The sequence below is a fragment of the Diabrotica virgifera genome, chromosome 1 (genome assembly GCF_917563875.1).
Source record: "Diabrotica virgifera virgifera chromosome 1, PGI_DIABVI_V3a".
NCBI classification, from domain to species: domain Eukaryota; kingdom Metazoa; phylum Arthropoda; class Insecta; order Coleoptera; family Chrysomelidae; genus Diabrotica; species Diabrotica virgifera.
Window position 1 is genome coordinate 76888204 of NC_065443.1, and position 17336 is coordinate 76905539.

Consider the following 17336-nt stretch of genomic DNA (forward strand, 5'->3'; position numbering starts at 1 on the left):
AGTTGAAATAGCTCATTATTTATTCTGTCTATGACTTTTTTGGACTATATGACTTTTTCAAATACATACCTATCTACCGGAAGTATGTAATGCTATAGGATCATTATTTCAAAGCAGTACAAAAACAATGATTTATGACAGCGTTTCCCAACCGGTGGGTCGCGACCCACTAGTGGGTCGCGGGCGGATTTCAGGTGGGTCGCGGCGTGCCTCTTATAGTAGCTGAGTAGGTAAGACAGCCGTATCGTCCACGTCCTCGTCCTAGCTCCATCAGCCTTACTCGGACCCAAACCTCGGTTCTTGTTCTCAGTCTGACACTGGTATTTGCCCGAGTAATAACATGATAGAGGCTTGATATTCTTTCTAGCGGTGTTGTCGTTTAAAAGTAGTGAATTTTTCACTACTTTTTATACTATTTAACGATGGAAAACTGGCTGAAAAGTAGTTCTTGTGTTAAGAGAAAACTGCAATCTACTGGCGAAGGTGAGCTTAATCGTCCATCTACTAGTAATGACGCTAAAGCGCCTCAAGTATTTCAAATGTTAAGAAAGGGAAGACAATTTTACGAAAATATAGTCCTGAATACCTTCAATACGGATTCACGTTCATAGGTAGGTACGGAAGAAGAACCTATACCCCAAGGTACCCCTTTGTTTCAAAATCTTGGTTAACGAAAGTATGAAACCTTCTAAACCTAATTTCAACCACATGTCAACCTAACATCCAGAAACCTTAAATAAACCTTTGATGTTTTTCAAAGAAATGACTTTGACTCTGTCAAATATGGAGAATGTGGCGTCAGGGAAACGTAGAATCGAGGAAATGTCTGTTAATGTAAATGAGAGTTTAATATCTGCAATGAAAGAAACTTACTTTTATTCTTTACAATTAGACGAAAGTACAGATATTGCTGACAAAGTTAATTTTTTATGCTTAGTAAGGTTTAGTTTCAATGGATCAGTTGAAGAAGAAATGTTATTTTGCCACACGCTAAACACTGGCCAAGACATTTTGGATTCCTTGGGTGGTTTTGTTTGCGAAAATGGAACTATTTGGTCCAAACATGTCAGGCTTACAACCGATGGAGGTGAGGGATGGGTCGCGAATATGAAGAAACATCAGAAGGTGGGTCGCCAGACATAAAAGGTTGGGAATCACTGATTTATGATATTAAATAGAGATGAAATTTTTGAAAAACAAAGTAAATAAGTATGTTTCATAATAGCTATTTATGAAACAGTTCGTGAAGTATGCTTTTTGCGAATGCACGCGATGATTAGAGCACGAGCGACAGCAGAGCGAGTGCTATACATCGCGTAAGTTCGCAAAAAGTACTTCACGCGCAATTTCATACAATATTTTATCTACGATAAACAAATAAAAAAACTGTAACACTTCGTCACTGCAATTCATTTCTATTTTACAATTATTAGAACTTTGACATTTAAAAATTCTAACTTCTTTCAAACCACAAAACTGTCAAAACTTTTGTTGTAATTTATTTCTCATTATGTCATCACCATGACAAAGCGAACGTTAAGGATATTTTATAATATGAAAGTGTGCCAAAAAACAGTGCGAAAAAGTAAATCCCATTTAAGATACATTGTTACTTCACGCACACTTTAAACCCTTCACGCATTGCTATCTATAATGACACTTTTCACAAACTAAAAACTTATACATAATAAGACGTAGAGTAGAAAAAAGTAATTAAAACATATCATTTTATAGCTTTTGAATCTGAACTTTTGAATGTTTGCGGTCATCTTTATAATTTTGCAACTTCATTTTCTAGTGACAAAATTGCCAAGCTATTTTATCTTTTATTTGTCATCGTTGATCTTAAATCTTAAATGTTTTAATAAGTTTCAATTTTCTGAAACTACGTTGACAAATGGCAAGCTGCAGAATTGTTGGCAATATCCTTAAAGTTGTCCACTTTGGCATAATTGTATGTAGGTTGTTAATTTTTTTGTTTTTGTTATCAAAAAGTCAAATGCAAGGATACCTCTATATGTAAGATTTAGTTCAAGTAGCCAAGTACCTACCCAGATCATTATTATGTATTTAAAATTTTCGTTTAAAATTTTGTTTGCTAACGGTAGTCAGTTCCAGATTTATCTTCGGTTGTTCATTGTTGAGATTTGAGATTGAGGGTATTTCTTCGAAATCAGATGCAAGTCTTGCCGGAATCCAGACGCAATTATTGTACAGTGGAACCTCGATAAGTCGGATTAATCGGAATCGCGACTGATCCAGGTTATCGAAAATCTGGGTTAACCGGAGAATATGGTAAAAATTAATAAAATACGTTATACTTACAGATAAACTCCATTATAATTGCAAAAACATGAAAATACATATGCACAGTACATCTAAATTTCGTACAGTTGTATAGAGTATTGTTAATTTCTTGGTAAAAAATTCAAACTGAAAAAGCGTTTGTTATGTCTGATGAAAATCGGTCCGGGTTAGCCGGACTTCCGGGTTATCGGAGCCCGACTTATTGGGGTTCCACTGTAATTGAGAATAATTATTTTCAGTTAACTGATTCTCCGTTTATTTTGATTTAAAGAACTTCTTTTTGCTTTTTTTGACTCTTCTCGTTTTTTATTTTACAATTTTTATCGTAATCAAAAATCGAAAGGTTGAAACATGTCATGAGCACTAATGGTAGGGGAGCAAAGTATGCTAAATGTGCAGTCACTCGAGCGCTTTGGGGACCTATTGGGTTGTAAAAAGTAGGTCCTAAAACCAAAAAAAGTTAAGTAAAGTTTTCCATTTTAGTGGGCGCTTGCCATTTTTTAATTTAATTTTCCATTTCCAACAATCGTTTTTTTCGATTATAGCGACATCTATCCATAATTCGAAAAAATGTTTCGAATAAAAGTTACTTATTTTTACGTAAGGAATCCAAATCTGCAATAAAAAATGAGGGTTCCTATTTAAGATTTTAAAGTAACCCCCCACCCCACATCCATGGGGGGTCGCATTTGGTGTCATTTGACAGATTTTTCAAAAATATTGAATAAGTGTATTTTACAGTTTTTCGATCTGATATTCATTTCGCGAAATATCGCGGGATTCGTATTAAAAATATTAAATTTACCCCACACCCCTCTCTGTGAGAAGTCGTGTTTGGTATCATTCGATAGATTTTTAAAAAATGTTGAGCACATATTTTTTAGTTTTTCGATCTGTCATTCATTTCGCGAAATATTCGCTTTTTTCTTGTGAAATTTTGGGACTCACCCATTTCCTTACGCCCGGCTCAAATCGTCAGATTTTTGAAATATACACTCTTTTGCATGTACTTAATCTACCTTATCTTAATCTGACAATTTCGAGCTTTTTTAAGGGTAGATTTTTTTTTTCGGGCCCCCCTTAACGAACTCCCCTGTGTCAAGAGCCAATATATAGTAGAGGTACATCTGCAGGGTACCAGGTCTCTCACCATATGCTAATCTGACGCGCTCGAGTGACTGCAAAAATCCCCGCTTGGGCTCCCCTACCATAACGAGCTGAGACGGCTAATCGGGATCAGGAACATGTGACAGGTAATACTGAAATACTGTATTATTCTGGTAGTCACTCTTCTTCTTATTTTTCTTTTATATAGACAGTACTGCCTGTTTTTCTTCAACGGTGCCTTTTGATTCTGTCGCTAAATTGTCATTCCATCTTTTCCTTGGGTGCTATACTTCTTCTGCCTAACGGTGATTTATCCCTGACTATTCTTACTATCCTTGATTCAAACATTCTGCTTATGTGTTAATTCCACTTTTCTTTTCTGTTCTTTACCTAGGTATTTATATTGTCTACCCCACATAATATGCGTCTGATTTCCTCACTTCTTACGGTGTCCTGTAATATTTTTCCAGCAATCCTTCTTAAGATCTTAATTTCGTTGATCTCCAGATGCCTTTCATTAATTTCATTCTGCCGAAACAGCTGCAGTGACATTAATTTGTAATTTCCCTAGTTATTTTCGTTATATGTAGTTACTACCAGATGAACACATCTGGTAGTAACTCTAACGACAATAACTAGAGACATTGACGTTTTTCAAGAAATGGATTACCATTTTCTTATACATACATAAAATAATAAAAATAAAATAATTCTAACAATAAAGAACTGACATACTTGTGTTTTCAATACTTTAGTGTGTTTTTCTCAAGTGAAGTATTTTACTGTGTGTCTGCATTTGTATTTGCTTAAGTTGTTGTTTGTTCTTAAATGTGGTGTTACCTATGCCATTCTTTTTTATTTGTTTGGTAATTTTTGTTGATATCTTGCCAGTCTTGCCTGTATATGTAATAGAGCAGAATCTACTGGGTTTTTCCCTGGTGGTTTACCTCCAGAGATACCTATCTTTTGTATTTAATCATATCACTAGAAAAGCTACTAACTATGACTGGCATAGATACATGAAAGCGATGCATTGAGCCTAAGTAGGTGTCTTGATTAGCCAGTATAACAAAATGGGCGCGATTTTAGCTGGAGGAACTCTTTCGAGCTAAAGCTGACACGAAAATGTTTACTGATATTCTTCACATCAGTATAGCTACCATATGATAATTAATAGGCACATAAAGAAGAAACAGATTTTTTATATTTTAATGATTTAAACGTTTTATTTTATCAATATTATCAATATTTATTAATTACACAGTAAACAAAGTATTTTATTCTCAAATAAATTGCAATTCTCAATTAAATTTAAAATAAAACCTTTCAATCAATTTTCCTTTCCTATTTAAAAAATTGGTGAATGTATTGCAATGCACTTTTCATTGGCTTTTTAATTCAAGGTTGATTCTCATCCTCCGCGAAACAGCTTCTTTGTAGTTTTCGCTTGAGTGGCGTGTTTCCGCATGCTTTTAGATTTTAGTTTGTATAGTAGTAAAACTTCTATTTTAGATTGAAATCAAATTTTTTATTGGCCATAATATACAATGTTTTTTTAAATATCTTGATGTTGTCGTTTTACTAAAATTAAAGTAAAAATTAAAACGTCAAAATAAAGGAACTTATTTTCTATAAGTAAAACTGTAGCCCGATCAAAGAACAATCTGACTCCAAAAAAAATAAAGGAAGGATGAAAATTTGGGAATAGGTAGTTGAAATTGTCTATTATTATATAAGAAAAAGTTTACAATTCTACATCCCCTCCATTTTACAAGAATGAAGGGGAATGCCCCCCTCTCGAAGATGAAATAAATACATTCAAAATAAGACCGGAATTGGATAAAATGACTGATTCTAAACTACTTTTCATCTATAGAGTTTTTTCACTAAGTCAATACTAAGTGAATATGTTCATTTTTAACAGAAGAAAAACATGTTTTTAAGACGGTTCTTTGGAGATAACTCAAAAAGTAAGTATTTTAGCGAAAAAAATATTCTTAGCAAAGATATAGCCCATAAAAAAATTGAAAAAACAATGTGAAATAACCCAAAAACTGAGCACTTTTAGGGGAAAATTCATTTAAACTTTTTTAAAGTGTTTAAAAAAAGGTTTATTTTTGTTTTAAAAAAAACTTGTTAAAAGTAAGTGAATTACGCTCCAATTATTTTTGTTCCCTTTTATTTTTTGGTAAAAAAATCGCGAAAATCACTCCCTAATTAGCATCACAAATAAATTTTAACATTACCACTTCACAAGTTACTTTGTCTATGTATTATTTATATGATCTCTAAGTTTCATTGATTCAAAGTGCTTCGTTTTGAAAAAGCTGTAGTTAAAATGGCTTGAACGAGTAACTAACACGAGTTTAGGTAAATTTTGACCCGTGTTGAGGTGCCCCCCCCCCCCCACTTGTAAAAATTAAGAAACAAATAGCCCTGATTTATGAGCTATTTATGAGCTCTCATATTCCGCAAATTAAAAATTTTGAGCTCGTTCCACTGAGCAGGAATTGAATATTTTAGTGGGGGGGGGGGCTGAGTCAGCCCCCACTACTAAAAAATAGGAATATTGAATCGATTTTTGCGGCAGAATTACGAGCTATTTATGAGCTCTTGAAATGATATAGTTTCGATTTTTGAGCTCATCCCCTTCACCCCCAAACAACCCTTTAATGGATTTAACTTAAGAGAAAAATGCTGAAAAAACTTAAAATATATCGTATTGCGGATATAATTCCTATAGCTTATATATTCTAAGAATAAAATAATAATTCACGTGCATTTCGATTATTGAGCTACAATCCCTTTTTCATCCATATAGAATACACTTAATGTATAGCAGCTTAATGAGGAGCGGTTTGGTCTGATTAAAACCCCAGGATTTTCGACAAGATGCATACACAGTCATCTCAAAAATTAAATGTACAATCTGGTATTTTTCGTGATCTACTGGTAGGACAGTTTTATTTACCTGGCAATTTGATTGACAAAATTTATTTAAAACTAATGAAAGACGTCATTAATTCTGCTTTGTCTAATATTGTTGAAAGTGATCAACAATATGATGAATATCATTTAGTTTTTCAACAGCACAGACCTCCGTATTATGAGTGTGCTTTACTTGTTCGTCAATATTTAGACCAACATTTTCCAAGGCATTGGATTGGGAAGACAGGCAGCATTGAATGCCTCCCTCTGTCACCAGATTCGTCTCTTCTGGATTTTCTTGTAAAAAAAATCCAAAAGAAAAATTTATGGAAAACCATCCTTTTCTTTAGATGATTTACGTTAACGAATTATCAACGAATACCTACGAATCACTCCGCAAATGCTTCAGAATTTGAAATAACAAACCTTTATCATTGCATGGGCAGCAAACTTCGTTTAAAGCCAAATATATAGGGAAATGCAAGAGCTTTCAAACGATATCTTATTTGACCCCGTTAATTTTAAAACGTTGGAGTTATTCTTACCCTGGCTTAAGGATGAAAGTAAAATAATCTAAAATATCGGAAATATGTGCCACTCTTTAAATAAAAATTTACCTGTCGCTGGTTTTTCAACAATTTTTAAATATGTACAGTATCTAACATTTATAATTTTGAAAAAAAAACTATATTAAGAGTTGCCTTTATCAATAAAACGAAATACCTTTCTTATAGATAAAAAATCCCATGATTCAATATTTTATCAACAAACTAATCTATTTTTTTTATTTATGTAAACAAGTAGATAAAATAATGAATTTAAAAAGTAAAAAAATACTTATCTTTATCTAGAAGTTATTTTCAAAGATGTCAGCGATAGTAATAACTTAGATATCTATTGGCCGAGACAGTATTGCCACTCTATTACCCTATTTACTTAGTTTTGCAACGCCTACTGATAACAAATTTAGCAATCCTTGAACATATTTGCTTTTATTAAAAAATATTTAACTGATCTTTTACAAAATGCAAATGTTCTTTATAAAAATCTTAAAATAAATAGAAAGTTCAAATTTAAAATTAAATTAGAAAATTTTTAACGAAATTGAAAATGTTTATTAATTTTTCATTTACATGTTTACTCTGATTGGAGTACGAAGGGAACCATTCTCGTTGCAACTTTACCGCGCTGAGCAGATGGGACGTGAATTATAAATTGTAAGATTCCCTCATCTTCTTTAGTTCCAGCATGCGTTATGGCTTGCAAATTTTAGAAGCCTCGGAGGTGTAACCAGAGAAGGTTCCCATTGTTTTCAATCTGGTGGGATGTAGGGTAATATTTTGAATGTTATTTTATGTGCTATTAGATTGAAAACTTAGTCTTTTGCTAGCAGTTGCTGCTAGGTCATCCTTGCCATTTCGTTCGTTGCAATCCGTAATTGCACGCTGGAGTTTCTCCTGGTTGGGTCAGAGAGAGCAGCATATATGTACCTACCTCCTGATGAGAGACTAATAAGTTTCGAAACCGGTAGAGGTGCTTGCTGCACTGGTTGATTAAACTAGAATATAATGCGGCTGTAGTTTCGTGTTGCAGCGAAATTGAAAATGGTTATTCATTTTTGATAAAAAATTTTATTGTTAGGATAGTTAGATAACACACAGTGAGGTAACACAAATGTCTGTAAGTAACTCCTTTGCGCACAAGTTAGAATAGGGGGAAAATATTAAATGCTTTCTGCGTAAATTCTGGACTGAGACAGGGAGATCCGTTGTCCCCATTGTTGTTTAACCTGGCCTTAGAATATTTCATGCGAAAAATTTATCCAAAAATCAAACCAGACAAAACTGCTCGGGGAGCAAAAATCATACTCGCCTTTGCCGATGACGTAGACGCAGTAGCACAATCAACATTAGAAATTAAGGATATTTTCTCGAGCTTTGAAGAAGCTGCATTAAACATCGGTCTAAAAATAAATGAAGACAAAACAAAATACATAGTCGTCTCAAAACAAGAACGACGGCGAACAAGGCAAAATATTACTAAGTATAAACGTTCATAACTTTGAAGTCGTTAAAGAATTTAAATATCTTGGAGCAACAATCACAAATGACAACAAATTAAAGCGAGAAGTTGAAACGTGAATAATGGCAGGAAACAGATCTTTCTTAGCAATGAAACATCAAACTTCTTTCACGAGGTGCAAAAATCCAGATATATAAGACCATAATACGACCAGCAGTCGCGTATGGAAGCGAAACATGGACGCTAACAAAAAGAGAAGTAAATAAATTGCTGGTGTGGGAACGTAAAATCCTTCGAGTGATATATGGTCCTTGCAGAGACAGCGTGACAAACAAATGGAGGCGCAGATACAATAACGAGCTAGAGTCTCTATTCGGAAAAGAAAATCTAGTCAGATATACAGGGTGTCCAGAAACTCTACCGACAAACGAAGGCAGGAGATTCCTTAGATAATTTTAAGATAATTCAGCCCAATTCATCTAGTCCGAAAATGCTTCTTAAGGGAGCTAGAGCTCTTTGAAGATGGCATCATGAAATTAGTTTTTCTTAAATACCTCTAGAACGCTTCTATTTAGAAAAACGAAAATTGGTATGCATATTTACTTTTCAGAGATGAATCGATTCCATCAATTGCAAATTTCTAGTACCGGTCATAGGCGTCCGTTTTGGGTAGAGCAACGGGTATTTTATCGCGTAACTTTTTTGTCCTTAACTTTTATGCATTTCTGACACTGGATTATTAAATTGTGAGGTAATCTAGTACTAAAAGGTACTCTTGTTTTAAGTCGGTAGGACACACTGTTTTCTAGAAAAATGGATTTGAAAGTTTTTTGTTTTTGGAATTTGAAAAAAAATTGAAAGAACTTTTCAACAAAAAACGAAGTTTTTGCCAACATAAAGTAAGAGTAACTTTTAGTACTCGAATACCTCATAATTTAATAATCTAGTGTCAAAAATGCTCAAAAATTCAAGACAAGAAAGGTATGCTATAAAATAACAGTTGACCTACCCAAAACGGACGCCTATGACCGGTACTAGAAATTCGCAATTAATGAAATCGATTTATCTCTGGAATATAAATAAATGTACCAGTTTTCGTCTTTCTAAACAGTTTTTTTTTTAATTTTTTTTTTAATTCATAAAGCGAAAAATTTTCAAATCGATTTTTCTAGAAAACGGTGTGTCCTACCGATTTAAAACAAGAGTACCTTTTAGTACTAGAATACTTGACAATTTAATAATCCAGTGTCAGAAATGCATAAAAGTTAAAGATAAATAAGTTATGCGATAAAATAACCTTTGCCCTACCTAAAACGGACGCCTATGATCGGTACTAGAAATTTGCAACAGATGGATTAGATTTATATCTTGAAGATAAATTTTTGTTTTTCCGCGTACCAATTTTTGTTTTTCTAAATAGAAGCATTCTGGAGGTATTTAAGAAAAACTAATTACAAGACGCCATCTTCAAAGAGCTCTAGCTCCCTTAGGAAGCATTTTCGGACTAAGTGAGTTGGGTTAAATTATCTTAAAATTTTCTGAAGAATCTCCTGTCTTCGTTTGTCGGTAGAGTTTCTGGACACCCTGTATAAAGGCTAATAGACTCAGATGGGCAGGGCATGTGATACGCAGTAAAGACAATCGCCTTATAAACAATGTGTTCTGGGAAAGGCCAGATGGAAGAAGGTCTGTAGGACGGCCTAGAAAAAGGTGGAAAACTGCAGTCAAAGAAGATCTAGAGAAAATGGGAGTGCGACAATGGGAATTAGTGGCACACGATCGACAAACATGGAAGGCAATAGTAAACGCGGCAAAGAGTCACGAAGACTTGTAGCGCCAATGGTGATGATGATAGATGATTTTTATAACAAATTTAATATACGAACAAAGACATCGAAAGTGCGTGCTTCTTATAGCGTGGTTCTAAAGCCAAACCCAACAACACTCAAGAAAGATCCAAAAACTGCATCTACAAAATACCCTGTGAATGTAACAATTTATACGTGGGAGCAACTGTAAGAACACTAAGTGTTAGGGTAAACGAGCATGAAACATACATCAAGAACAGAGACTTCATCAAGACGAATTCCAGATATGCAGACATGCCTCGGACAAGGAGCACAGAGTACAATGGAAAGATCATCAATAATCATGAAAGAAACAGGCGTGAAAAAGAGAAAAGTCAAAGAAGCCGCTCCCATCCTACCCGCCCCAAAGCAGAAAGCTTTGGTTGCCTATACTAAAATAAAAAGTCAATAACAAGAACATAACAAAAATAGCGGAATAAAAGAAGCCGAAGAACAAATCATCTAAAATCTCATACCTAATACGCAACACATAATACACGAATAAAAAATTTACAATCCACGTTACAGATTACACAAAAAAATTAATACAAAATAACATACAAACACAGTCAGAATTTGATATTCCTAGGCCTTGCGACAACACCATCTTTAAACAATTCTGTCAACCATATATTGCTGTGGGCCATTAAATCTAAACCAAAATTTTCATTGTTTCAAAGAAATAAAACAAAATCTTCCCAGAATTTTTTAGAATAATTTCTTTTTCTTTTTTGAGAACGATTCCCGGAGTGGAAATCGAAACTTACATTAGTTAATTAAAAATACTTTCTTATAAGCACGCTATTACTATACAGTAATACCTCGACTTACGCTACCCCGACTTACGCGAACCCAGAGTTACGCGATTTTCAAATCTTGTCAATTAGTCATTTGAGCGCCACACAATCGCTCTATTATCGATGAAATAGAATTACCGAATAAATGAAAAATAGTTTCTGTCCTTGTGTCACCGGTACTCACCGGAGGGACCGCAGACGTTCGGAAACAATTAGCGTCTCTTTGCAAAGACAATGACGTCGACTTTGCAAAGTAACAAGACACTTACTCAACACACACACACACTACACATTACTCCCCTGACTTAGTGATAAGTTATACAATTACGTGGCTAAAGGTTCTAGTTCTAAACCAAAGCCAGAATCAGAGAAAAAAAAAAGAATTACCGCCCACATAATATTATTGCTCATCCAACGTAGATATTTGGACTTTTCGCACGAAATCAGCACATCACTAGAATTTATTTTGTACATATTAGGTATTTCTTATCTACAGTTGTGTCTGCAAGTGGGTGTTTGTTATTTTTATGAAATTAGTAATGCGATTAAAGAAGTTGTTGATAGCGATGACGTTGAAGAACTGTCGAATTCCCACAATCGGCAGCTAACTATTGATGACCTCATAGAAATGCATGAGGAAGAACAAGCCATTGAAGAGCTTGATTATTTGTATCCAGTTTAAACTGAAGATCAAATAACGGTTGAAACTTGACTGAAGGTCTCAGTTTAGTTGAAAAGGGCTTACAAATTTTAGAAAATATAAACTATAACAAAGATCGCATTTCTTCTATCAAACATGGGATACAAAAAATTATTAGCCTGCTATGAAAAAATTTTGCGGGAGAAAACAAATCTTTGAGTTGTCTCTTTGTTAGATTTTATGCAGCCTTCTACATCAAAATAAATTAAATTGACAATTTTATATTTGTATATGCTATTTTTCTTAGCTTCCGGTTCCAATTAAAAATAATAATTTATATACATACATATGCGTAATTTCACCCCGACTTACGCGGTTATCGCTTTGTCCCACCTATCGCGTAAGTGTATTACTGTACTATAATATACAGCATATTATGTGCTATGACAAAATTTTATTTTCGCTTATTACTGAATTGTTAAGATATTCTTATAATAACACCACATAATCAAGTTCTTTAAAATCTTAATTTTTTCTTTTGTCTGTTTACTGATCCTAGTAATTTTCAAAAATTGTTAATAATATAGAATTCATTAGTCGTTTACGTTTTCGTTATTATCTTGTATTTATGTGTAATTATTTCATTTTGATTATGAGTATATTTTAAATAATCATTAATAATGGAAGTATATACTAATTATTTTCATTAAAAAATTTTCCATTTGTAAATATTAATCTCTAAACGACTATAAAATTTCAAAAATAAACTTTTGTGTATTTTTTATCGTGGCTGAATGGATCAAGTAATCCAAAGCCAATAAGGAAAGAAAAAAAACTTTTGTTTTAATTTATGCAGTTTTATTTTGTAAATAAAGTGCACGAGAATATTTTCTTGTTTAAATGTTGGTTAAGAGCATGTATGCTTGGTTATATAGCAATTTCCTGCCAGTAGTGGGTCAAAATTTAACCAGTTTTGCAAAAAAAAAAACAAAAAATTTCTCCTCAGCGGGGAATCGAACTTCATTCATTTGCGTGAAAATTAAAAAAAGTAAATCGACGTGAAGATAGCCACGGTTTTAGTGACGTCAATCTAAACTAAATGACTATATCATAACTGTTTCTATCGTCTATCAGTCTATCTGAAAATAAAATTGTTACTAAGTATTCTCCGTACAATTTCATCATATTTTCTGACCTTTTAAACCTTTTCTGGACTTCTATAAATATTTCAAAATAAAAATTAACCCACAGTAAAGTCACTGTTTTTTTTGTGGATTTTAGTTTATGTATTAATGTAATGTTAATTTATACGTTTATATCGATAATTTCCACTTCGACTAGTTTCATCACTTTTTACTTCACAATGTATTTTGTTTTCCATCTTTCACGTTATTTCGCCTGTTATTAGCGCGCTCGTCACTGTATATATGTATGTATATTACTGTATATCGTATATCGCAAGGTTACTTCACGCGTCTCGATATTTCGAGTCATGCTTAGTGTGACCAACACCAATACAGTCGAATTCGGGACAAGGCTGAAAAAAAATACGTGAAAACCGAGACTATTCAATGAAAATCGGGCCATATTTTTGTAATGTAGAATTTTATTGTCAGAAAATGATATGGTCAACATAAAAATGAGCAAAACAAAATACAAAACGAAAAAAAGTCCACAGTTTGAGTTTTCGTAGAACTATAATGCCCCGATATACAATGCGTGCGTTTTGGATGTGGTATACGCTGCTTTTATACACTAAGGGCCAATTTCTCATATCGAGTTCAACTCCAGTTTAACCTGAACTTCTAGTAAACGTCAGTTTAAAGTCAAAATCGTCTTTCTCAATTCGCACGTTCAACCGATGGCAGTTGAAACTTAACCGATGCTTGAACGGTGGAATTCGGCCGTTCAAAGATTTCAGAACTCAGTTCAGATGATTTCATGGACTACGCATGCGTTTTATTAACACGAAACGCTGTCATAATATAAATATATCCTATTTTATTATATTAAGCCAAACGATAAACGATAACATTATTTTTGTTTTTATAATATTTATTTACAATTATTAAAATGACTATTTGATTATAAATACTTAAATTTAATTTTATTCAAAAACAGCATAAAAAAGGTAGTTCAAAATGGCGACAGTTTTTTACCTTTTGCCATCTATTGGCATTTCTCGAAAGCTGTAGAACGAGCACTGACATGAACGCGCAATGAGAAATGCATTCCAAACAGAACCGGAGATCACCCGTGAACCCGGTTCAACTGAACCATAGATTAACGCAGGTATGAGAAATCGACCCTAAGAATTTGAAAAGTGTGAGGGTTAGAACGCACTATTACATTCCAATGGTGGCTCAAGCAATCCCATGGTAACTTTCACATTACACCGAACGTTGAAATCGCTGTGTAATGAGAAAGGTACCATAGGATTGCTCGAGCCACTATTGGAATGATTCGCACGTTCGCATTGGAGCGTTCTAACCCCCGCACGTTTCAAATTCTTAGTGCGTGAAAAGGCGTTAGTATTACACTCTAGAAATTGTCAAATTATACTAAAACGTTGAAAATTCGGATGGCCCAGAAGCCTTGTCCGGGACACTGGGACACGACTTCATAATTCGGGCCATATCCCGGATTTCGACTAGTTGGTCACACTAATCATGCTAAATATTATTTGCGGCTCGTGCAACAATATCATAACGAGCAATAAGAAGTATTCACTTCTAAATCGAACTTCTTTTAACCTGCGTAATACTAGCAATTTACATTGTGTGCATCTAATACAATTTGGGGATATTGATTTGGATATTGGAGTTGTGAAAATTCTGTATGATTTAACCCCAAATTTGACCACCGTGTATTTATGCTCAAAGGATCAATTGTATACAAATCTTAATCACATAGAATGTAAAAAAGATAATTCTGGAAGTGAGATTATTTTGCCTATCTTAACCCGGCACCTGCCACGTGGGGTGCTAGCAGCACCCCATGACACATTTTCATCAAATATTTGGTATTTCAAGTTTGTTAACCGTGTTGTGCGTCATGGTAGCTTTCTATAATATTATACAGGGGTGTTTCATTAATAATTGTCCATATAGTAACTGGAGAAACCTTAGCACAAAATACGAAGATTTAACCTAAAACACTTAAATAGAATGTGGTTCCTTACTGAGTTACAGGGTGTTTTGTCTAAAAATTTAAAAATTATTTTTGCTCAGCATTTTAAAACTATTCGACGTATCCTTTTCATACTTGGCAGGTAGTATAGGTGGTAGTATAGGTACTGTACAAACTACTAAATTATGTTAATCAAACGTTTCTGGTTATTACCAGAGGCGTACGATGGGGGAAAGTGAATGGTTGACCCTTTACAAATTCTACGCCACTGGCGAAATTGCTATTTTAGTTCAATTTTTGAATTCTCCAATACTTTCTATGAAAATAATATACATACTCTTTATTCGTAACGATTAAGTCATTAGTTTTCGAGATCTTTGAAGTTAAATATGAAACGACACGGTTATTTTGATTAATGTATTGTGTGTCATTTTTAATTTCAAATATCTTGAAAACTAATCATTTTATCGTTACGAATGAAGAGGATATTATTTACATAAAAAGTAGTGCAAAAAAATTACAGTAAAATAGCAATTTCGTCAGTGGCGTAGAATTTGGGAAGGGTCAATTAGCCACTTTCCCCTGTCGTACGCCTCTGGTAGTAGCTAGAAACGTTTATTTATCTTAATTTAGTAGGGTGTACAGTACCTACAGTTTCTGCCAAGTATGATAAGGATATATCCTGGCTGCATAACCTGCGAAAATGGTTTAACTTAACCACTACCGGACTTTTCAGGGCAGCAGTCAACAAAGTTAGAATAGCCATGTTAGTGTCCAACATCCGTAACGGATAGTCACCATAAGAAGATGATAAGGATACGCCAGATAGTTTTAAAGTACTGGGTACAAATAATTTTTAAATTTTAATCATAATATGAATCATATATCATATATCATAAATTAATCAAAATGACTGTGCCGTTTCATATTTAACTTTAAATATCTCGAAAACTAATGACTTTATCGTTACCAATTAAGAGTAAATTATTTACGTAGAAAGTATTGGAGAATCTAAAAATGGCACTAAAATAAGAATTCCTCCAGTGGCGTAGAATTTGAGAAGGGTCAACCATTCACCATCCCCTGTCGTACGCCTCTGGTAGTAGCTAGAAACGTTTGTTTATCATAATTTAGTAGGGTGTCTAGTAGTCGCACTTTCTGCCAAGTATGAAAAGGATACGTCCAATAGTTTTAAAATGCTGAGCAAAAATAGTTTTTAAATTTTTAGATAAAACACCCTGTAACTCAGTAAGCAAAAACGTTTTTTATAAATGTTTTAGGTTAAATCTTCGTATTTTGTGCTAAGGTTTCTCCAGTTACTATATGGACAATTATTAATGAAACACCCTGTATAGCATAGATCTGTTTGCGTTTGAAATGGTTATTTAGTGTCATTCTGAACTTGTAGCTCTAAAGTCGAATTGGGGTGTCATCATCTGACAGTTTAAGTTTTACATTTTTTTTTGTGTTTGTGATAAACATTACATTTTTTTATTGTAATAACTGATTTAAATTTTTAATATAGTCTCTATACTCAATAAATCTTAGTTTGTTTAGATATTTTACTTCACTTCATTTATTAGGGGTTGGCACTTGCTAATTTGCTTAAAACTCCTTTTTAGATTTATTTTTTAACTTTTATAATATATTACATAGTAGCTAATAAGTTAATAAAACATGTTTTTTATATTCTTGTGTAACTCAACACATTATTTTGTTTATAAACAAGTAGATCACAGAAAATTTTTTAGGGGTGCTGTGAGCACCCCACGTGGCCGTTGACGTCTTCCAAAGACACGTGGCTGGTTCCGGGTTAACGGGGAGTACCCTTTAATTTAATTATCCCGTCCTTGAAAGCTTGATGCGCCACAAATGGCTTGAAGTGATGTCCGGCATATTCAAGCAGAAGGCTACAAAAAATTCTACACAGATCCAGTTTATCCATGATCTGAAAAAAATATTTTGATAACGATTTGCGAAGTGAAAAACGAAACGACAAATAAACTTAATTTTTAAGTAATATTGTGGCTTATTCCCAACTAAAATAGTAAATTCCATTAAGATGCCACAACAAAATAGAGCTTTAGTTTAGAGCTAAAGCTCTAAGGTCTAAACTAAGCTTCTAGACACAAATTGACTTCAAATGCAATTTAAATTCAATTTTATTAAATTGTTAGCTGTGATATTGTCATATTTATTGTTCATAAAATAAACAATAGTTATTTAGGAAACAGTTCGTGAAGTACGTTTTTTGCGAACGTACGCGATGTTTAGAGCACGAGCGACAACGGAGCGAGTGCTGTACATCGCGTAAGTTCGCAAAAAGTACTTCATGCACAATTTCATACAATATTTTTTTATCTACGATAAACAAATAAAAAAACTGTAACTCTTCGTCACTGAAATTCATTTCTATTCTACAATTTTTAGAACTTTGACATTTAAAAATTCAAATTTTTTTCAAACCACAAAACTGTCAAAAATTTGTGTTGTAATTTCTTGCTCATTATGTCATCACCAGGACAACGCGAAAGTTAAGGATATTTGATTATATGAAAG

General features: G+C 33.5%; 1 protein-coding gene across 3 annotated transcripts in view; it reads right to left on the reverse strand.

The window, feature by feature from the left end:
- The window catches only part of LOC114349408 (broad-complex core protein isoforms 1/2/3/4/5), a 242775-nt gene that overhangs the window by 130237 nt on the left and 95202 nt on the right, over positions 1 to 17336 (reverse strand). The window lies entirely within an intron of this gene.